Raw genomic sequence first — 24,627 nt, forward strand, 5'->3', positions numbered from 1 at the left:
GATAAAAACAGTTTAAAAGGAGCTCTCTTTTACCATCCACTCTCTCCATTCCACTCTCTGCAAAAGCGTCCAAGCCTAAAAACTAGGAGAAATATGACTGATAATCAGAGAGATGGAACCTGCTCAGAGATTTCTCAGGGTGGATTCTAGGGCCAAGGAGTGTGGATTATGAGAAAATCCTCATTGCAATATCCAGCAATAAATACATATCCATTTCTGTCTTTAATTTATCTTTTCCCAGATAAAGGTATAGTTATTAAAGGGAAAATCTAAAGCAAAGGCAAGAGTTAAACTCTCCTCGTTTTTATTGAAAATATGGTAACAAGAGGTAAGAAAAAAGAAGTCGCAGGAGAAAGTTAATGTACAAGTAACTCTGGCAGGATGTCAGATTTCATGTTTTCCCTGGAGCCAATTCATCTTTATTAGTTCAACAAATTGCCAATGAGCAAGCACGACACACTATGCACTGTTTTAGGCACAAGCTTACAACAAGGAATGCAGGACAACTGATAAAATACCCTCTTTGGTGTAGTTTATCTTTCAGTAGGGGACCCACAAAATCCACAAATAAATATAATGTCAAGAGTTATGTGTTTTGAAGACCATTAAAGTAAAAGGTAGGCCTCAAAAGTGAGATAGGAGGGTGAAACAAAAAACTGTCCTCTGATAAGATGACTTTTTAATGGAAACTTGAATTTAAAAAGAAACTCAAACCCTTGGGAAATGTGAAAAAAAAATTATTCCAAGCATTGTGCACACGATTGCAGGATAGCCAACTGCCATCCCTGTAGAAAAAGCTGAATACAGAGTTGTTTTTCTCTTGAAGATTCATGTATAGATGTGCAAGTGATAAGAGAAACCATGAGAAACCTAGTTTTTACACATTATTTACATAGATTGTCAACCTGAAAAATAAAGCCACATTTTGTTAAAATAATGAATTTTTATGAAAGGTGATTCATTACCCTAGATATCATTATATCTCTCTAATCAGATTTTTGGGTCTTGCATTCCCACATATATAAAGGGAAAATATAATTTATGGGGAGAAGGGGCAATGGGAAAGGAGAAAAACTACAGCATTTGATGATAATCATGAATGAACATCCCCAGTTTTCTTGAATTCTGAATAGAAAATGCACATATATCTGAGACAGCATTAAATTATTTTTTAATGAGCACCAAACCCTTTTAGTTGATTCCTGGAGAATAGAGTCAGGGCCACAAATATATCTCAGTGACACTGAACCTGCAGAGCTAAGTCACAGTGGGTTTGTTACAGAAAATGATTTAAAATGCAATTAAGTAAACCCAGCATTTACACAACTCATCTGGTTGGTTCTTCCTTCTATATTTAAGTTGAACTGACATAGTGGGATTGTCCACAGGGGCTGTGCCTATATTTTGGTTTGAATACTGCATGTCTGGAGGCAGGAAGAGGAAACCCAGCAACAGTTGTCCTTATATCACAACTTATTGACATTATATCTCTGTTCCCAAGAAGATTAGCAGTCACATTCATATTAGTCTTTAGTTGCAAGGACTCCACATGTCTATAAATTGAATGTCCATCTGTCAGACTCAGTTGAACCAGACTGCTACAAAGTGGGAAAAAATGCTTAGGAGTATTTCAGATAGAACCATCAAAATGATGATCCACCTGTGACCAGAGCTTAGCAGAATCTGCCAATTTTATCCCATGGTACATCTACTGACAGCTTTCATCACTTGGCTCTGCCTGGTGTGTTCTGCTCTTCTAAATTTCACTCCAAGATGGATTTTCTTCAGGACCCTATGGACTCAAGCATAAGGTGAATCTGAAAGATGGGAAATTCACAGAAAGGAATTTGAGCCAATTTCACATGCATAATTCACATTTGTGGTGGTTGCATACAGGTGGCTTACTGAATTATTTGAAATATATTAGGATTTGTGTGTCTGTGTGTGCTCTGAGAAAAATGGGTTTATTTTACACTAAATTAATATTCTGGATAAACTATCCTACATGGTTTTAAATAAACAAATAAATTTCTAGAATTATATGGCAAAGTGATAGGAGAATATAGAATTTATAACTTGTGGATGTTGTTCTTTAATTTTTATCTTTTTTGAATGAATTTAGAGGTTTTTTAAATTTTTCCCCTCCTTTCATGATTGCTATATGAATCACTTGTCAAGCTAGAGGAAGACTAAGAAAATACAGTGTAGTTCTTTTTGTAGTATCCTGAGAGTCATTAAGTGTTCAAAATTCTAAGATTAAAGATAAAATTAGTCAAATGCAGAGGTAGTTATTTAAAATGTATATATACACACATAAATGTAAAGTTAGTGTGGTTTGGAAAATAAAAAAGAGACAAATATTTTTGCAATATTGAATTCTAAATGTCTATGATATTGATCTTTCTATAGATATGTTTTAATTCCTCATGCCTTAGTTTCTTATTTTGTGAACTAGAAGTAAAGAAATGGAATGATGCAACGGGAAAACATTAATTTTATATGGGCATAGAGCATTTTATATGGGCATAGAGCATTTTAAAGACTATAGTATTATGTATCAGTATATATTAAGTATTCTACATTATGAAGCTGAATCTTCAAATTCTAAAGATAAAAAAAAAAAATCCAAACGACATTGCCTTCAGGTAAACTTTGGCTTCTGAATATAAAGACATGTCTTCTCAAACTCTGCTGGAAAAAAAGAAGAAAATAAATAAACACATCCACAGACACAGATCCTACTGAACTGAAAGAATTTCAGACAAGAGGCCAATTTGGGATTTGGATGGAAATTGACAATATGTCCCTGATAATGGTAATAACTAACATTTATTGTGTTCTTATTATGTGCCAGACACTGCTCTAAATGCCACATCATGTTAACCTAAGTACTGCGTGCACGCGCTCGCACGCACACACATCACCACACCATCCCTATTTTATAAATGAAGAAACTATGACCTATTGGGATTTTATAACCTGACCATTTTATAACCTGAGTTTTATAAACTGCTGTTGTCAAGCAGCAGACCCTGGATTTAGAAACAGGCAGTCTGACTCCCAAATGCTGCTCCCAGCCAGGCTCCTAACAGTTCAGTGCCAGATTTTAAATCTGTGTATTTCTCTAAGATGACATCGTTTTAGCCAAGGAATTTGACACCTAACTCTATACTGGGTCCAAGAACTCTGTGCAATATCACTGAGGGCAGATATTTTGTCAGTTTTGCCTAAAGCGATGACTGGTATATAACAGATGATAAATAAAACCATGTTTTCTAAGCATGAACTAAAATGTTGGTTCAAATCCTGATTTTATAATTTACTGAATATGCAGTCCCAAATAAGTCACTTCTTCTCTCCAGGCCTCATTTTTCTTATCTGTACTGTAGAGAAAACAAAATTCTTCCGAAGTTTGTTCAGAAGATAAACACAAATATATTTGAGGAAAACTTTTTACTAATTTCCTATGTATCTCAAAGAAATGAAAACATTTGTCACCACAAAGACCTGTATAGATGCTTTACTCACAATCACCCAAACCTAGAAATAACTGAAAGTACATCAAAGGTAAATGGATAAATATATTGTGGTACATCAATACAATATTCTATTCTCAGCAGCCAAGAACAAGCTATTGATACATGAAACAATATGGATGAATCATTGAAACCATTATACTAGAGGAAAGAAGTTCAACTAAAGGTTATATTTCATATGATCATTTGTTTGAAATTATGGGAAAACACAATACCAAAGAAACAGAAATCAGATCAGCAGTTTCCAGGGTCTGTCTCTAGGGTCTGAGGGAGGGAATTGATTATAAATGGCCAGGAAGGAATTGTTGGGTGAGATGGAATTCTCTAATTTGGGTGGGAGTAGCATGACTAAATACATTTGTCTAAACTCAGAACTGTAGACCCAATTGTGGGGAATAGTACTCTGTAAATTAAAGTTTGACAGACCTAATGTTGGAAGAGAATAGCAGCAAGTATCTAGTAGGCACAGTATATAAGATATTCTATTTTTTCTTTTACAATTTAGCCTCTCATTTTAAAAATTAATATACAAAGGTTATATTTAAACTAAAGTAAATCTGCTTTATTAAGTGAAAATTATCAAATACTATCAGTCCCTAATATTTTCAAGTTCCTAAAGGCCTTGATACAGAACACCCTCTACAGTATGACTTAATTTCTTGTGAGTTCTGGTCATCCCTTTATCTTCCCTTCATCAGTCATTATAAAATAGTTGCATTTGCCTGACTTTCATCTTCAAATGATGGTTATGGTTTCCTCAGGCCAGACACTATATTGTATTGTCCAGAAAATTCTTCTTAATGTTATTTAGTTCCAATATGCTTTTCATGTTTTCACTTGCTGCTAAATTACATTTTTTTTGAAATTTTATTTCATTCATATTTATTTATTTTAAAATATTTTTAGTTGTAGATGGACACAATACTTTTATTTATTTATTTTTATGTGGTGCTGAGGATTAGGATTGAACCCAGTGCCTCACATGTGCTAGGTAAGTACTCTACCACTGAGCTAGAACCCCAGCCCTCTTATTTATTTTTAACTGAAAGAAAAAAAAACTTTAAAAAATTATACGTATTAATGAGTACTACATGGTAAGTACATACAAAATTCTTTCTTCTGGCATTTGAGAATATACAACATGTTATCATTATATATAGTAACACTATTATGAAAAGGTATATAAAAACTTCTTAGTGCTCTTTATAATTTAGTACCCATTGCTCAAATCTCCCCAACTACCCCTTCCTTTTGCTCTCCTCAGCCTCTGGCAACTTCCTTTTTGCCTCACCATCTATGAGATAAGCGTTTTAGATTGCACGTGTGAGTGAAATCTTATGGTATTTATTTTTACATGCCTTGCTTATTTCACTTAACATTATAATCTCCAGTTCCATCCATGCTATTGCATGTGGCAGGATTTTATTCTTTTCATGGCTGAATGGTATTTCATTTTGTATATATGCCAAACTTTCTTTACCCATTTATCAGTTCAAAGACATTTAGGTGGTTTCCATTTCTTGGTTATTGTAAATAGTGCTACAATGAACATGGGAATGCAGATGTCTCTTTGACATACTGATTTCATTTTTTAAAAATATATGTACCCAGTAGTGGGAATTCGAGATCATATGCTAGTTCTACTTACAGTTCTTTAAAGATCCTCAATACTGTTTCCCATAATGGCTGCAAAAATAATCTACATGCCCACCAACAGGGTCCATTGACTGCCTTTCTTCTACATCCTTATGTGCACTTGTTATCTTTTGTCTTTTTGCTAATAGCCTTACTTACTGAGGTGAGAGGTTACTTCATTGTGGTTTGATATTATACTTGCCTTTCCTTAATATTCTTCTTCTTCTTTTGAGAAATGCCTATTTAGATCTGATGTTCATTATTTAATTAGTTTATTGAGTTATTTGTGTTACTTATATATTCTGGATATTTACCCATTGGCAGATGTATTATTTTCAAATATTTTCTCCAATTTTGTGGTTGTTTCTTTACCATGCTGATTATTTCCTTTGCTTTGCAGAAGATTTTTAGTTTATTTAATCCAATTTGTCTATTTTTGCTTCTGTTTCCTATCCTTTGAGGTTCTTGCACCAAAAAGTTCTTGCCCATTCCAATGTTCTCAAATGTTTTCTCCATGTTTTCCTCTAGTAGTTTCCTAGCTTTATATCTTACATTTAATTCTTATTCCATTTTATATATTTTTTAATAATTAGTGAGAAATGGGGGTTTAGTTTCAGTCATTTGCTTGTTAAGTATGCAGTGCTCCTAGCACAATTTATTGAAAATACTGTGCTTTCTCCAAGATGTGTTCTTAGCGCCTCTGTTGAAGATATGTGGGTTTATTTCTGTTCCATTGATTTGTGTATCTTTTTTTTTTTTTTTTTTTTTTGCTAGCTGTTTACAAAACTATGACATTGGTATATTTTGAAGTCAAGGAGTGTAATGCTTCGTGCTTTGTTCTTTGTGCTTGAGATGGTTTTGACTATTAGGTTTGTTTGTTTCTAGGATTGCTTTACCTAGATTTTTGAAGAATTCTGTCATTATTTTGATAGAAATTGCATTGAATCTGTTGATTGCTTGAGGCAGTGTGGACATTTTTGCAATGTTGATTCTGCCAATCCATGAACACAGAATGTCTTTGTATTTTTTAAAATACCCATATCAACATCTTTCATCAATGTTTTATGGCTTTCATTGAGGATATGTCTCAGGTCTTTGGTTGAATTCGTTTATGGGTATTATTTTATTCTTTGTAGATGTTGACCACAGAAAACAGCCCATTGGCACAATCCATATTGGTCAACATCTCACAATATAGTATACATGGATTTATAGTGCCTTAGCTAGTTTGGGCTTCTATAACCAAAATGCCGTAGTGGGATGTCATGAACAACAATTTATTTCTCACAATTCTGGGAGCTGAAAAGTCCAAGATAAGAGATCAGCAAATCTGGTGTCTGGTGACAGCCCATTTCCTAGGCTTTAGACATTGTGTCTTTTAATGGCCTAGGGACAAGAGAGATGAGGCAAGCTATCTTGTTTCCTTCTTTACAGCCACTATTTTAATCACAAGGGCTTTATCCTCTTTACCTACTAATTTCTCAAAGGCCCCATCTCTGGATACCATTCCATGTGAATGAAGATTTCAATATGAGTTGCATGGTCATGGCAACACAAACACATTCAGTCATAACAGAGAGACAACTAGAAGGTAGCCAGCATATCACTCTCCAAATATACAAAACCATGTAAATTCGTCATTTATCAAAGATTCTCAGTTGTGCAGATTATCTTTCCTCACTCTTAAACGTTTGCAGGGTTTCTCCCTAACCATACTGTACACATCTGTCAGTTTTTTAGATTTCTTTATTGATCTAAAAATGCAATTTTCTTGTCCTATCTAGTCAGCCAAGTTCAAGGGTCTTTCACTTTTGGCAAAGCCAAAGTCCTGATAGACTTGGAATCTTGCATGAGGCTGACCCAGAGGTAAAGCATATAGATGGATTTTGGAGAAATACATACGTCGTACAAGAGAATGATTAGGACAAAGAAGTGGAAATCTATTATAATGAGAAAAAATACACTGATACAATATATTTTAATCCAATGGACCTCAGTCTGTTTATCTATAAAACAATAAACTACCAGATGCTGAATAGTAGGGAGAGTAGGAGACATTTAGCATGTGTGTACAAAACCCAGTCAGTCTGTATTTGAATCCTGACTTTGCCACATACTAATTTTGTAACCTGTGCAAGTTACTTAAATTCTTTGAATCTAAGTTGTTGTCATGAAATGTCCACCTGGCATATAGAAAACACTTAATACAATTTTGTTAATATTTCACATTTAGAAATTAGTTGTAGCCATTCTAATATCTTCAATAATTATCAACATCATAAGTTCAATCACAATGCTAATTTAATAAGTACCTGGTAAGTAATCATAAGAGTTTAAATTATGAATTACTACCTGATATCTTGTAGAGTATTTCTTACGCATACAATAAAATCTTCAAATGTTCATATGCTTAGCAATAAGAATTTTTGAAAAATTGGTGATGTTTAATATAAGAAAAATTATTTCCAACTCTCAGGATTCCAGTGTTACTTTAACTTAGGGAATTTAGAGAGCTCATAAGAGATTATTAGATTAACAATGAAACATTTTACTTTTATAATGGCATAAAAGATTTCTTGACATTTTACCATGGACCTTCTATATATTTATAGTAGAAAAATAGATTTACTATAGTACCTATTTTCTAATCAGGGTTTTAAAGGGCTATGTGGGTAAAGCCAAGAATAAATACTATAACAACCATAGGGAATTTGCTTGTCTTCATCTCAGAAATATGACTCCACGAAGATATAAATAGGGGTTTTGTTTTATTCACTTATTCTTTCAGAACACATTTAATTTATTTATATCACTGCAGATAGGATCCAGGGCCTTGCACATGGTGGGCAAATGAGCTACCTCTGATGAGCTATCTTCTGCCCAATAAGTCATATTTTTAAATTTCTTATGGCTCATTTTACCAACTTTAAATTGTATCTTAGTATAAATTATGCAATTGTTAATTTTGTTAATAATTTTAAATTAATAAACTGTAATTAATTTTAAATGTCTCATAAAATTAGTGAAGTATCTCTTCTGTCCTCAAAATTGAGTTATAAATTACACTATGTATCATTGAATTGATTATAATTTACTTAATAAATTAAATAATGATGAAATGATTGCAGCACATTTATCAGGAAGCATGAATAAAATATCTCTAAGTTTTCTTTTAATAAAGAAAAATGACTCTCCCTTTCATATCTTCTTTTATATTTCTCCCAAAGTACATAGGAATCCAAAGAGATCTTGTTTACATATACCCTAAAATAAAACTGTAAGAGATGCAATAGATAGTCTAGTTAGTGTTATAAATGACAGAATTATTATTGATTGATGCAACTTGAATTGTTGGCAGTAATTTTTTGTTGTTGTTGCTTTTCTAGTTTGTTGTTTGTTTGTTTTCCAACTGGGAAAACAAAGGGAAATGTTAATAAACAGTAAATTCCATAATTTTCATATACTAATTTGTGGAATCAAACTATTCATTTGCAAGCCGGATCTCAAAAGGAATACTATGAATTTGTCCTGAATAATTCTCTATAGCAACATTATTTGATGAGTTATATATGGTAATAAATATCTGGAAATTAAGAAATTTGCTTTATTTGTTATTCTCTTAGAAATGTAGGCATTGGAGTTCATTTTTTTGAGTCCTGATATTAATTTAGAGACTTCTCATGTGGTATTTATAAATATCAATATTTGCTTTATTTGCATTGGAAATTAAGCTAAGTTTGCATATGTTTTCTAAAACATAAACTCAAAAATTCAATTCTAAGTTTCTTTAAATGGATACATATGATCCACACCTGTTTTATATTTTCTAAAACAAATTCCAAAACCAAAATAACAAAACAGTCTTTAGAAAACATCTTGTCTTCTGGGTACAGCAAAAATAATTTAACTTTAAAAACAGTGATTAATAAGTCAGATCTTGCATGATTTAGAAAAATCACTCTTATTTTAAAGTAAATGAATTATTTTTTGTATGCTAGCCTAGATTCAGGATGAAACTTTATTCACCATAATATGATAAATATACTAATTATGAGAAAGAAAATTCTTAAGCCTGTTTACCCTTGAACTCAGAATTAAAGCTAATTAAAAACTAATAACTATTCATTCACCAGTCTTTTTTTCTTTTCTTTTTTTTTTTTTGACCACCCATTAGATGCCAGGCATAATTGCACACTGAAAAAATGAGTTACTATTCTTGAAAAGTCCATAGTCTAGTGGGAGATGTTATGGTTTGAATGTTCAATGTCCTCCAAAAAGCTAATGTTTTAAAATGCAAAAAGGTTCACAAGTAGGGCTTTTAGGTAATAGAGAGAGGTATAATCTTATCAGTGAATTCATTCATTTGATGGATTAAAATTTTAAATGGCCTCCTGGGTGGTGACTACAGGCAGATGGGGCATGGCAAGGGAAGTAAATCCATGGGGGTGTACCTTTGGGGATTATATCTAGTCTCTGGCTCCTAGGACTCTCTGTTTCTCTCTGCTTCCTGGATGCCAGGAGCTGACCGTTTTCACCATGTCATTCTGTCCTTGTTCTGTCATGCTGTTCTCCCTTACCTCAGGCCCAGAGCAATGGAGTCAGCTGACTGTGGACTGAATCTCTGAAACTGTGAGCCAAAAATAAATATTTCATCTTTGAATATTTGAGTCACATTGATGAAAAACTATTACAGGGGAGAAAGAGATATAAAAATAAAGACAGCATTTTAGAGGCCACATATTACCACCTTTATCTTAAGCAAAGGTAATGAAAACTGAAATGAGCCATAAGAGGTTATGATGGGCAGGGGGGAGGGGGGAAAAAAAGGGAGAGAATTGAACAACAGCAGAGGAGGCAGAGAGGGAAGGTGGGAGGGGAGGGGAACGGAGGGGGGATAGTAGGGGATAGGAATGGTAGCAGATCAAGACAGTCACTAATATGCCATTATGTAAAAATGTGAGTATGTAACAGATGTGATTCTGCTATCTGTATTTGGGGTAGAAATGGGAGTTCAAAATCCAATAGAGTCAAATGTATGAAAGATGATTTATCAAGAGCTCTGTAATGTTTGGAACAATCAATAAAAAAAATAAAAAATAAAAAAAAAATAAAATTAATGATGAAAAAAAAAGAAGGAATACATAGTCAGAAAATAGAAACCTTTTCATTTGGGGGAATATAGGAACAAACAATTAGGAAGAGGTACTTTTCCTTGTTTGTTTCACCAAATGACTTTGGAATCTTCATTTAGCATTAATGTTAAATTCTACTAACTGCTGAATACTATTCAATCTGACTTCTGCACTCTTCCATGTATCTTAGTGACATTAAGCTTCATAAGTCTAAATGCTTAGTGAGTAAAACACAAACATTTACTTGAACATAGTATTTTACTAACAACTAATATGGAATAGAATTCCTATGCATTTTCTGTCTTGTCAACCTCTTCATATATTTGGTTTCTTTTCTTATAATGTAAATATCATAGCAAAAGACACCAACAGCAATTAATGTGAAAGTAGCAATTGAACATAAATAGTAAAACCTTTGCCTGATTAACACAATAAGGTCAGTACCATCACTACATCAAATATTTTTCCTTTGAACATTATAAATTTGTTCTTTTTGTAAAGTTTTCTCCAAAATTTAATAACGCGTTTAAAACCAGAATACCTATGACATAGAAAGTTAACAATTAAATGTCCTTTAGTAAAATATTTTATTAATAAATACCACTGAAATAGTATGTTATGAATGAACAGTATCATTGTTTAGATTTTTTGCTTTGACTCAGAAGCTTAAGTATTAAAGGAAGATAATGATGTGTAAAAATAAATAGGACTCATTTAATTCACTCTAAAAAGTCACATGACTAATAAATATTTCTAAAAAACAGCACCTGACATCCACATCTAACATTCACAGGTGGGTCTTGTTGTTCTATTGGTAACATGAACAATCTCACAGAATATTGATATCAGATAATATCACTCTGAGATCTTGATAAAAGAAAATAAGACAACCAGTTTATATTTTTGTCTTAGTGTGGGCAAACCCAAGTCACTCTGAAAACTACTTGATACCATCATCTGCATCTCCTAGTGAATGTGACTTCTATTTCTTTACTAGTTACAGTTTTATGTTTTTCTATAGTTTGCCTTTCTTACAGATAAGTTTTTCTTGAGATACTGCATCAGAGAATTGTTCCTGCTTTCTGATAGCATTTAATCTAGAGAAACCACCTGCTTCTTTAGGCCTTCCTCAGAGTCACTCACCTAAATCTCAAATCCTACAAATAGTTGTGCAAATATGGGAAAATCTTTAATCTCTTAGATTCTATATTTTTATCTTTAAAAAATTCAGGCAATAATAATACTGTATGGATTTTTTATGGGATTGAGTTAATATACAAAAATCATGACTGTGTTAGTCAGCTATCCCTCACTGTGACAAAATACCTGAGAAAACTTAGAGGAGTAAAGTTTTATTTTGGCTCATGGTTTCAGTCTGTGGTGAGATGACTCTGTTGTTTGGGGGCCTGTGGTGAGACAGAACATCCTGGCAGGAATATGTGGGGGAATAAATCTATTCATTTCTTGGAAGCCAGGAAGGAGAGGGTGGGGGGTACTGAGGGAGATAGACTGAGAGAGAGAGGGAGAAGAAAGGAGAGAAGAAGAAGAAGAAGAAGAAGGGGAAGGGAGGAGGAGGGAAGAGGAAAGAGGGGGTAGGGAGGAAGGGGGAGGGCGGGGAAGAGCCTGGATCCAATATACCCTTCAAGGACACACCCCCAATGAACTAACTTCCTTCAACTAGGCCCTGTCTCCTAAAGGTTCCACTGCCTCCCAATACCATCATAGGCTTGTGAAAAAACATTTTGCATATAGACTGGAAGACATTGAAGATTCAAACCATAGCAATGATGATTTCTTCAACGTTGAAAGTGTTCAATATATGCTGACCATTTTGTTTGAAAGGACTGATATTTAAAGACAAAGAAAAATTATACTGTAAATACAAATATTGCAGTCATATGTAGTCTGAGACCTTGTGTCACTAAACATATTTATATTATCACATGGTTGTGAAGATAAAATCCAAGGCAATTGAATATTATGTAATTTTAGACACAAAATGAAATTAGAAGTTCTGTATCAAATTGGTATCTAAACCTGTATTTGAGTGTTCTTCATTTAGAGTTTCTCACTGGTTTTCCATATGAGCTTTCAGTTTGATATCTAGTGCCTCATCTTCAAAATGAACCACTTCCCCTCAGTATGACAAACTTCACTGTATTCAGGCCTTTATGTGAACCTACTTTTTGAATTTGGGTTTACACTGTAAACTGTTTTACACTGTTTTCACTTTTTGAATAGCAGAATATGACCAGAATGATGTTGTAAGACTTCTGAATCTGAATCATAAGAAATTTTGTCATTTCTTGCCTGGGTGTCATGGAACACTTACTCTTTTGACACTCCCTCTTAATCCCAAGCTACCATGACAGGCAAAGCTAAGCAGCATGGAAAGACTGGTCTAAGTGCTAAGGTGTATATTTATCACCACAGCTATATTCCACCCAACAGCTTCCTCCAACTGCACCCATATGAGTGGGCTTTCCAGGTAATCTAGTAAAGCCTTCAAATGAGAGCACCAGCAGGTGATACTTCACAGCAATGTAGAGACACTCCAACAAGACTAACTAACTGAGTTCAGTCAAGCCATGCACTCTTTAGGTTAACAATTGCTATTTTAATCCATACAGTTTGGGGGGTGTTTTGTTATGCAGCAATAAGAAACTAGAACTGAGGTATGGTGTGAACTCTTTGTGCCCATTTGGGTTTTTGAATAGGATCATACAAAGGAAAAAAAATTTGCCAGTTAACATTTTTGATGCAGTCACTGGTTTAATAACAAAAACATGAAAACTCCAACACCTTTGAAAATACTTCATAAGCACTTCCCTCATGACTGTGTTCAAAGAGTCTTATTCTCATTTCTGTTTTACTCTGATATTTTGGGCTCTGGTATTTATCTTTTCCATATGGCAGAAAAAGAGCACATTAGCTGTTGGAGAAAAGAGGGGAAAAATCCATGACTTAAGCAACACAAGAAGCTGCTTATCGTTCTTGATAGCTCTACAAGAAACAGATGTCACCACAGTGACTTCCTGCCAGGGAGAGAGAGGTGAGAGGAATGCTGGGAAAGCACATTAGATGACAGGCATGTTGTGTTCCTATTAACTGTGCTAATGAAGCAAGTGATAAACTGCTTATTGATTGCTAATGAACAGAACAAATTCTTACTTCTTGTGGAATACCTTTGATTGAAATACTGCATGTTCAAGGGCCTCAATCAAGTTCATTGTGCCTTCTAGATACTGAGGGTAAAAGTACTTTGCAAGTGTTTTAAAACACAATTAGGACTTCTCTGAAAACTATTTCTTAAATTGTTGGTCTGATTCACTACCAAATTACATGAGATTCATTTTGGCATTAGAGACCTCCTAAAGTAACAGAGATGGTAATTTGGCTAAGAGCTATGTAATACTGAAGAATCTGGAAAGACTCAGAACTTAGACAAATAGGAGTTAGTAAAAAAAAAAAATGAGATACTTAATAGTATAAATATATTTGAGAGAATTATGAAAATATCATTTTCAGTCTTTACCATAAAAGTGATAGGTTGTAGGATAACCTTTGGTCTTTAAAAGTTTGAAAATGTGATGAGAGGTAAAAGAGATTTTGTTTCCTTAATATCCTAATTAAAAAAGAAATCTTTTCCCCATTTTATTTGCTGTGTCTTTGTTATATTTATCAAAATTGAGAATCTCTCCTTCAGTTGCAAATTTTTCCCAAATAAGTAGCATTTTGCATACAATTTCATCTTTGCTACTATTTATCCAAAATATTTCTCTCCCTTAGTAAATCATGTTGCTTTAATCTAGTTTGGTTTGGCCAAACCATATATTTACTTTATTTCCTTGGCTCACCTCTTGAATTCTTTACATCTGTGAAACACTTTCCTGTTTACAAGGCCTGAGTATAATTAAAGGAACTATGGGTACTTGCAAGGAATGCAGAGATTTTGACTTCGGTTTCCAAGCATAGGTTCACTTCCCAGTCACACTTATTTGCCGTGTTTCAGGAATGCTGTGTGAGAGGTGGTAGGTTCTTTTAAAGGGATCTTGGAATGAGAATCTTATCCACGCGAAAATCACCAGGGTAAGGAAAACAGCACAGCCGGACTACTTTCCCTGAAGCTGCACGCCCACGCTCTTTCAGATGAATGGCAGTTTTTATGAGACCTGACAGCAACCACCACTCTCCTTTCTTTCCACACTTTCTTCTATTATCATTCAGAGGAACTTGCTCACCTCGTCTGTATTCCCAGGCCATGGATCATAAAGACTCAGACGACACTGGGTTTTCTATTCTATCCTGCGTTACTATTGTTTCCTGTGGTGAGAAAATTCCAAACCCACACACCACTGGCGATTTGGCTGAATTTATTGAAGCCTGTTTTTTTTTTTTTTGTGTGTGTGTGTGTTTTAGGCCACACATGGCCTTAATAATCAAACAGTTCCTGGCTTGATCCCTGATTTCAAAGATTAAAGATGAGTCTCACTAGATACATCCCATTCTCAACCCTTCTCCCCTTGATTTATGTCCCCAAATGACTTTATATATCTTTCAAGACATGTATCTACACTGTTTTGAATTTGGAAATTATAAAATTTTACAAGTTGAAATCCATTTAATACCCCTCTCTGAATTATTTTTCAGAAGTATAAATCTTTTTTTTTTTTTTTTTCTTCATTAGGGCACTTTCAATCAGTGATTTTCCCTGTGAACTCTTTACCAGGGACATTACAATCTGAGATAATATTGCTAAGGCAAATTTTCTGTGTATTTTCTGAACCACTACATATTTAAGAGTAAAATAAGCATTATGAATTATTACAACAATAGATTTAAACATAAAATTGTGGCAGTGTTAACTGTATAGGGACTGTGCAGTCCATAATCTAGTATATTAGAATCCTGTTTCACAACAGGATATTTCAACTTTACTTGTTGAAATATCTTTTTTAAAAGCAACTACTATTGAAAATGATAATGTATCAATTCATTTTATCCTACAATGACTCAGAGAATAACTGCTCTTTGTATTGTAATTGTATACTTGAAGAAACTGAGGTGCAAAGAAGTTAGGTAACTTGGTTAATAGCAATAGATCCAGGATTTGAATACACAAATTCTTGAATCCCAAGCCTTTGTCTGTAAACTATTGCATACTGTTCTTGCCTATAATTTATATTAATCTGCTTCCTAAGTCCCAATTATTTGATAATAATACTATAGAGTTCTTGAGAGAACAAGCCTTAATTTTAGATCTCCTGAATTCTGGTTTGGGCTCTGCCACCTACTTAGTTTTGATTACCTTACTTTATTTTCCTGTGACTCTGTTTGTTCAGTTGTAAGAAAGGATCATAACACTTATTTCAAAGTTATAATAATTAAATGAATTAATTCATGTAAAGTGTCTGATACACGTTAAGTTTCTAATGAGTATTCGCTATTAATATTAAATGCTAGCTCTTTCTTGAAGGCTTTCCTTTTCACATTGCCCTAGAGTTTTGTTTAATTGCTAAGAGAACATACATCAAAACAGGGCTTTTCAATCCTGAAGGCACATTAAAAGTATTCATGTGGGTAGCTCTTGAAAAATCTGATGCTGACCAGGTTTAATATCATCCGCATTTCGGGGAGTAAGTTGGACATCAGTATTTTATCAAAGCTCTCCAGGGAATTCTACTGTGCAACCAGTGTTGAGGAAACTGCATTTAACCCTTTCTGATATTAAAAGTCTTTGCACATGGGTTTGTCTCTTTCATAAATTTCAAAGTTCTCAATTGATTGTCTTCTATATATCAGATACATTTTAATATTTTACTTGTGAATTAAAGCCAATAATGAAATATTTGAAGGTGAATAATGCTAGTAAGAGATACATTAATCACATTATCCATCCATTAAGAGCAATAAAAATAAGCAGACTACGATTTCTAATCAACTTCCCAAAGTCAGCTGCAGTATTTTAAATAAACAAAAATTATTATTTCTGATTATTTTCCTTGCCCCAGAGAACTTTATTTACACTTTTGGACCTTATTTAATACTTCTACCTGTTTTTACTAAGTTATTAAATTTAAAAATTCCTTGAGAAAAGATACCACATATTAATCATTGCTTAATTTCTTGCAATTACCAACAGGGTGATTTATATGTACTACATGCCCAACAAATGTTTTAAAGCAATGTAACTAACAATGTGGCCCACAGACAGCATACCTATGAGCTTGTTAAAAACACAATTTTTTTGTGTGTATGTGCTAGGGATTGAACCCAGGGCCTTGTGCATGTGCGGGAAGCACTGATGGTGGAATGTGATGGACATCTTTATCCAAAGTACATGTGTGAAGACAAAAAGTGGTATGAATATACTTTGTATACAACCAGAGATATGAAAAATTTGTGCTCTATATGTGTAATATGAATTGTAATACATTCTGCTGTCATATATAAATAAAACACACACACACACACAAGTCTTCTGGTCTCATTCAAGACCTCCTGAACCCGAATTACTAGGGTTGGGTTCAGGATTCTACACTGAACTAGATCTCCAGATGATCTTTATGCCTCTAAAGTTAGAGAAAGACTGTTAATCACATATTTCATGTCAATTATTTATAATAATTGGTCATGCACAGCAAATTTACAGATGACCCAAAAATGGAATGATAACCAAGACCTAACATTAATTAAAATTTCTGCAAACTAGAACAATTGGTGCATGTAATAGAATAATATTTAGTATGAACAAACATAAGCTGTTATATATTAACCATATATTTATTTAATAGGAACTATGTATCAAGTAGTATGCCAGATACTGGGATGGATTCAAATTTATTTCCTTCCCTCAAGGAGGAATTTTTAGCCTAAAAAGACAGTTATTCACACAAATAATTAAAAACACAGCAAAGTACTTGTGCCAGTTGTTAAGCTATTGTCTCTCAGTTTCAACACCCATCCCCATGTGCTTCTTCATAAATTTTGGGCTGGGACTCTGCAAACCACATTTCTGGTTTGGCAGTGGGTTCCCTGGTAGACTCTATGAGTTGGGATTCTAAAGGAAAGCTGAAAGGCTAGGAAAAGAAAGGGGGACTTGTTATTTCTTCTTTGCTCCTATTGGCTTTGTGTTACTGAGTATCTCTCCAGCTTTCCTGTTTGACCCTGCAGTACTGGTTTGTTACAATATCAGCAAATGAACCTGGTTTTCAATTTTCCTAATACTTATAGAATCAGTCTCTCTGAACTACCAATCCAGGGTGTCTCCCTCCTTAGAGTCTGAATTTCAACCCCTTGAGGACCTTCCCCGAGCTAAGAATTAGTTTCAGTTCAAAGACTTCTTGAAGCTTCTAAGTCTTAACAATCCCACCCTCTCCTGTTTTTTTTCTCTCCCCATGTGCGTGAAAGGGAGCTGCTTCCTGTAATTATTGCTTCCATGATGATAGAGTGCTCCAATTTGTCCTTATGTCTTTATGAGCTTCATGCATATTAACAATTCTTTTTATTCAATTATTTCTCTTAGAACAATTGGTGACTTTTTTGTTTACTTGCTGGACTTCAATCAATAGAATAAGTTAATAGTGGATAATAATTGTGAAGTGATTAAACAGCAAGAAATTCCCCAAATTGTTTGACTCAGGAAGGATGTTTAGTTGAATCCGACTCAGATTCATGACAATTGCATTTGCAGACACTTGGGAAACCACTTTCTTCTTCTGGAATCCAAATTCTAAACTGCTTTCTCTATCAAATGGAGAAAGCATACATTGAATAAGCAATATATCATAGGTGAAACAAGTATCAAAGGTGTGTCATAGGTGAGCTATTTGGTACTCTAATATGTAAAAGGGGACTAAGGGTAGAAGTGGGCTTGATTTGTGTTTGTTCAGAAAGCAAACGTTGAACTAATAGGTTGAGGTTATAAGAAGAAAGACCTTTCTAAAAGTCCTTACTGGACAAAGATAAAATTGACTTGCTGAAGAAGGAGTAAATTCCCCATCATAAGATGTGCTCCAATACAGACTGGGAAACTATGATTTGATACTATTGTAGGGGACATTCTTCAATGGGAAAGGTCATTGAATTAGACGTATTAGATATCTTGTTATACTGTGGTTTTATGATACTGGCATTCATGTGTTCATTTCCTCATGCCCCTTTTCAATCAGAAAAGTGTTTTCTGAAGTGGATAGAATGTGCAAAGTGAAGAAAGGGAAGGAGTAAGGTTAAAGAGGACATTGCAACATGCAACAGACTGAGGCCATCCCAGGTTGCGAGCCACTGGAGCTGGGCAATATATTAGAAAAGTAATTGTAAGGAACTTGGGCAATTAGGCTGAAGAAATCCCTCCTATGCCGGGTCCCTTCAGTCCTAGCAATGATCAAGGTCAAAAGCTGCTGCAGCTGAGGTTTTGTCCTTACCTCAGGTTTCATAGACCATATTTGAAATACTCTGTTCCAGAACAGCATGTACCCATGAAAAGTGCTTAGCCCTGAGACAGTTACTTTTCAATCTTTTTTTTTCTCTAAGTTTACTAAGATATTTGCAATGACTTTGAAACTTTATGTTATATTGGAACATGATGAAAAATGTTATTGATATTTCTAACAAAAATATTAGAAAGTTTTCTATAGTGTGTTATGACCATCAGTCATAACAACAGCACTGTTTATTGGAATACATCTCTTTAAACATTGAATAAATAGACAACACAGGAGTTCTTGGTGTTTATAAGCTATTGGAAACACATGGATGCTGATTTCTAGAATGATGTCAAAAAAAAAACAATCTTATATAAGGTTGGCAAGAGTGCTGAGATAAATTAGAAAAATATGCTGTTTTAGGCAGTAAACTTTGGGAGCTCACATATCAATGTATTATAAGGGGTGAATTAATATACATGGAAGCTGTATTATTATTTTGCTTTTGAGTTAGATGATACTAAAAGATGTATATTATAATGAGTAGACAATTATCTCAATTATTTCTCTAGAATATGCCAAATATTCCATGATTTTGAAATATCTAGATATTTCATTCACTTGGATTTTAGTGTCTACCTAATGGAACTGACATTTTTACTTCAGAATTCAGTTCTTCATCCTCACAAATATATTATCATTGAAGCAAAGTTTCATTTTTCCAAAATCCAAAATGTTTAGGTGAAGTCAGGGAACTTATATACATTAGAAATGGTAAAATTCCTGTGATAGCCGTGCACTGTTAGAAATTTCTGGATATTGGGTATTTGTTGCTATGTATCTGATGTTTCCACCAATCAAATCCTTTAACTCTAATTAGTAGATATGTCACTTGTAGAGATGTGACCTTAATGCTCAGAAGGAGGATTTCAAGAGGCAAGATTGAACATTTTCATTACAGTTCTTAAAGACTTCCTAGTCAATATATTAAGATGACACACCATCTTTTCCAGTTTCCTGGAAGTGTAATACACATTTGAAAGGTTGACTGAAATGATGTGACCTAGGCTATAAATGGGACCTGTTCATTTAATTTCAATTGGCATTATTTTCATTGCAAAAGTCTTGTGATACAGTGATGTTTTTGACTCTAGGGGGAGATTAATACATCATTCCCAACAAATGATAGGACACAGTTACTTTTTCCAAACTTCTTTAGAGTTCTAAATCATGGTGCTGACTGAGAAGCTTTTTAAATCTCTTGTGTCCACAGCTAATGTGAGGCATAACTTGATAAAGTCTGTGGTAGAATTGGAAGTATATTCTAGTGAATCTGTCTTAGAATAATTCTCTTAAGACAACACAAACACAATAAAAATGGATTGTTTTCCAGTTTTTCATGGGTTCTGATTACAAAAGTACCAAATCTGTTTACTTCTCAATGGGAGATTTGGTTTCCATGGGGACCAAACCAACCTCATCTGCTGTTTTGCAACCAGTGCTCCCTGCACCACCTCCACTTTGGCAGGACTAAAGAGTGGCTGAGCACAGCTACTCTGGCAAGTGTGCACAGCCCTCTATACAGTTTCTCCTCATTTTCCACCCCCTTCCAACAACAGAGCCCAGGAGGGGGCTTCAAGGATGTGCGGCTTTCCTCCCACTTTCAAGTTGCCTCACTTGTAATGCTCTTTGAAACTGGAACATTGTACACGATTGTGATAAACATCCGCCATGTGTCACAGTGTTTCCTCAAGTTAAGTGTCAAATTATCTGGCAATATAAATAGGTGCCTATTTTTATTGTTTCAATGCCCTTATCTCAGATCCTGTACAAATCAATATTTTCTATTCAGATTAATAAAAATCTATCACGAACTAGCAATTTGCCCTTTCTAATATACACTTGTTCAAGTGTTTATTTACCATGGATTATTATTAACAGCTTGCTGTATGCCAGGCATTGTGCTGAGCATGAGGGATACAGAGATGAGCAAGACAGAATTATTATTCTCAAGTAGTTCAAAATCTAAGAGAGAAGAATCTATCAAAAGTAGCATTTGTAAATGGAATGTCTCACATTTGCACTAGGTAATATGGGAATGTAAAGAGAGACCCTAATCTCACATGGAGGCATTATGGAAACCAGAGAAGACTTTCTAACGGGCAATGCTTGGGTTGTAGTTTCAGCAATGAAAAAAAAAATTAATCTGGTGATAAATCAGCAGCTTAAACTTGTGAATAGAAGTAGGAAACAGCAACTTTGGGACAAAAAGTCAGAGATGATTCTGTGCTTGATCAAAAACAATGAGATATGACTGGGATTGTGGCTCAGTGGTAGAGTTCTTGCCTAGCATGTGTGAGGCACTGTGTTCAATTCTCAGCACCACATACAAATAAATAAAATAAAGGCCAGACAACTTAAAAAATTAAAAACAAAACAAAACAAAAAACTGATGAGATGGGAGCAGCGGAAGCAGTGAACTAAAGTCAGGTCACCAATCCACCAGTGAAATATAAGAAACTTTGAAGTTTATTTTAAAGCCTTTGAAAAGTATAAAACAAATACACAAACAGAACAATTGGTCAGTTGTATATTTTTGAGTAATTATTCTGTAGGTTTCATGGACTAAATATGTGTTTAAGGAAAATGAGGTGTTTGCGTAAATGTAAATAGTCTCTCCCTCCCCTCCCCGGGCCTAAACATAATAACCCCAATAAAAACTCTAATGTCTACAATTTAATATTTTGCTGGATGTTATCCATGTGTTGTCACCAAAATAGATGTGTTACACTTTAATAACGTGTTTCTACCTAGCTTAGAGAAGAGAAGAATGGGGAGAAAAGAACATACTGGCAAGACTGTAGTTTTAAAAGTCTCCGGGACAGAGAGTCAACCAAGTGTTCCCTAAGACACGAACAAGAACGGAGCTGATGAACACAAAATTAAAAAAAAAAAAAGCCAAGAATATTTTTAAAATTTGAGTTTTGCGACAGATTAAAAAATGTGGTGAGATTCCTACTACTAGAAATTAAACTAGAGATTGGTAGAAACCTTAGATTTTGTAAAAAAAAAAAAAAAAACAAACAAAATTAGAGAGTGATCTTCACTTGTTTGCACAGTTTTCTTTCCACTCTGCCACACAAGGTACAGGATTAATAATAGCAGCTTTTGTCTTTGGGAATGGGCCAAATGCATGCACACATTTTGCAACTTGAAAAATTAAATAATAATTGTTACTAATCAGGATGAAAGACAAATGTTCTGGTATGAATTTTATATGCATTCTGTGGTTCTTTTAAAGAAAATTTTATATTTTAATGTATTCAAGATAAAATTTTAGCAAAAAGGTTTGAAACTTTCTGATTTCTCTGCAGAAAAAATTAATAACCTTTGAAGGAACCATGTTTTCTGTTGCTTTATTATTATTCCCTTTTTATATTCCCTTATTCTGAGTTTATTGAAGGTTTAGAATTCTGTTTAGTAAACATGTATTGAAGGCCTATTTTGATAAGATAGTCTTTCTATTCTAAAGAAGGGTGTAGCCTGGAGTATGATCATATACCATTAAAATAATGTAAATTTCATTACTTAGGAAACTGAGCTTAGATCACTCTGCAAATCATTTAGCTTAATATATTGTAATAATGCAAGTAACAATGCAAATAGTAATATTAACTTAAAACATCACTGAAGATTGCAATAGTTTAAGGCAAAACATTGAAAACAGGCTTCTTCGCTAGGTTGATAGAATATTAAGTGAAAAGAAAAAGGTAAGAACATTTGTCTTTCATCCGGAATAGTAATAACTATTATTTAATTTTTCAAGTTACAAAATGTGTGGACATTTGTGTGTGGGGGGGTGCCATTCACTTCAGTCCTGGGCAACTGAAATGGCTAAATAACACACATATGGTAAGCAGCTTGGTACGCCCAGCATAAAGGAAAAGGTGTTGGCAGGGAATCTGTGACAGAGGCATTATTATGTTCACTCACAGAGGTGATGCAAATGTCCAGCATCTAGGGTTTTCTTTCCTTCTTTTGTTTTTTCCCCTCTTTTACTTATTTTTTGTTAATATGTGAGTGTATGTCAATTTTTCTCAGAATGAGATTTTTTAAAAATTAAATTCCTGTTTTCAAAGAAAAACAAATATAATTTATTGCTTTGGAAGGTGATGTGGAAGACAATCTAATTATTTTAATATATCAAGACCAGTTGCATTATAGAGAAGTTGAAAAACCATGAAATATTATTAGCATCTGATAACAATTTTCATTTTTAAGCATGAAATATGACATGTATGAAGTAAAGATAATTCAGCAATAGTAGCTACATTGATCATTAACATATATTGAATATTTATTAGGTAGCGAGGCCTCTTTTTTAGTGATTTCTACATGTTGGCATCTTCATGGCACACCTACAATCAGTCTGTGAAATTAGCACTTTGATGAATTTGCTTTTACTGATGAACTGAGAGTTCAGGCCCTCTAGACCAACGAGTATCAGGGTCTGGAATCAACGCAGGCAGTCTGGTTCCACATTTGTAACTATAATGGTGTGTGGCCTTCATTCAGAAAAATACCAATGTTTTTACATTTTGTTTTACATTCCACAAATTGTAGAACTGGGGAAGCTGCTCAAGACTATGATGTCTGTAAGGGATGTATGGGGCAGGGGGCTCAGAATGTGGAGTCAGGAAGACTGCAGCTCAAATCTCCCTCATGACAGTGGTGTGAGGTACACTGAGGCACTGAGCTGAGTACCTCAGAAATCTTACCTCCTCCATCTGAAGTGACATCACTCCTCTGGTGCTATTTGGAGGACTAAATGAATTTATACTTAAATGCATATGACTGACAGTGGATATATAATATGCTTTCAATATATGTGAACTGATATTGCTTCAAAGTCAAGATCTAATGGCTAAAGAACATACAGTGTGATAGACCAGTAGTCTCCATGTAAACAGAATTAAGGAGTTTTAAATATTTTTTATTGAGTATTGAGGTTTATATTTCTAAAAATGATAAGTGTTAACAAAATCACCATTTAATTTTTAATTTGATTTTGGAAGCCAGTGAAATATATAATTAGTTCTGGTGTATCATAATAACTCCAATTCTAAATTTTCGAAGGTAGAGATTTCAAGCTAATATTTATCAAAAGAGCAAAAAGCAGATTGTTTCCAATGTATTGTGAAGTTATGCTTTTGAACATACAAACTTAGATTCCTGAAATCAGAGGACTTAAATATTACAGCTATACCATATCTGTAATCCTTTTTTTGGTGGGGAGGGGGGATACTGGGGACTTAACTCAGGGGCACTCAACCGCTGAGCCACATCCCCAGCCCTATTTTGTATTTCATTTAGAGACAGGATCTCACTGAGTTGATTAGCACCTTGCTTTTGCTGAGGCTGGCTTTGAACTTGTGATCCTCTGTCTCAGCCTCCTGAGTCACTGGTATTACAGGAGTATGCCACTGGCTTGGCTATGTCTGTAATTTTAACAAGTTTTAAGGTGAACTTTCCAGTAAAGCTAATGATTTTTATCTCAATTAAATGTCAAACTTTAGAAAAGGTTCTTAATAATTTCCATAAAGAATGATGTGGAAGACACCCTTTGTGTGTTGTTTCATATACTGGAAATCCAAACTAAAATCTTATGAAAAGTTAAACTAGATTGTCTGGATTTAACATGTTTTAAAATATAACATCCCTAAAACAATACACCCCTGAAGATAATTAGTATTCATTACTGAAAGTTATTTAAACACTGACAGTATCTTAAAAATATTTTAAGAGAATACATTTAGACTGGATCAAGAAATCAGGGCTGTGCTATAGAAATGACTTCTAATCATGTAAGCTGAAAGAGATCATGCATTATATTTAGTAAGC

Source organism: Urocitellus parryii, chromosome 2 (genome assembly GCF_045843805.1).
Source record: "Urocitellus parryii isolate mUroPar1 chromosome 2, mUroPar1.hap1, whole genome shotgun sequence".
Lineage (NCBI taxonomy): Eukaryota > Metazoa > Chordata > Mammalia > Rodentia > Sciuridae > Urocitellus > Urocitellus parryii.